The sequence below is a fragment of the Mastomys coucha genome, chromosome X (assembly GCF_008632895.1).
Source record: "Mastomys coucha isolate ucsf_1 chromosome X, UCSF_Mcou_1, whole genome shotgun sequence".
Taxonomy (NCBI): domain Eukaryota; kingdom Metazoa; phylum Chordata; class Mammalia; order Rodentia; family Muridae; genus Mastomys; species Mastomys coucha.
The window spans coordinates 81682913-81683477 of NC_045030.1; positions in this window are offsets into that span (position 1 = coordinate 81682913).

Sequence of the window (565 nt, forward strand, 5' to 3'; positions counted from 1 at the left end):
CCATTGTGTAAATGTACCGCAATTTCTGTATCCACTCCTCTGTTGAGGGACATCTGGGTTGTTTCCAGTTTTCTGGCTATTATAAATAAGGCTGCTATGAACATGGTGGAGCATGTGTCCTTCTTACAGGTTGCAGCATCTTTTGGTTATATACCCAGGAGTGGTATAGCCAGGTCCTCCGGTAGATCTATGTCCAATTTCCGGAGGAACCGCTAAACTGATTTCCAGAGTGGTTGTATCAGTTTGCAATCCCCCCAGCAATGAAGTAATGTTCTTCTTTCTCCACAGCCTCTCCAGCATCTGCTGTCATCTGAGATTTTTATCCTAGCCATTCTGACTGGCATGAGGTGGGATCTCAGGGTTGTTTTGATTTGCATTTCCCTGATGACTAGGGATGTTGAATATTTCTTTAGGTGCTTCTCAGCCATTCGGTGTTCCTTAATTGAGAATTCTTTGTTTAGCTCTGTACCCCATTTTAATAGGGTTATTTGGTTCTCTGGAGCCTAACTTCTTGAGTTCTTTTTATACCTTGGATATTAGCCCTCTATCAGATATAGGGTTGGTA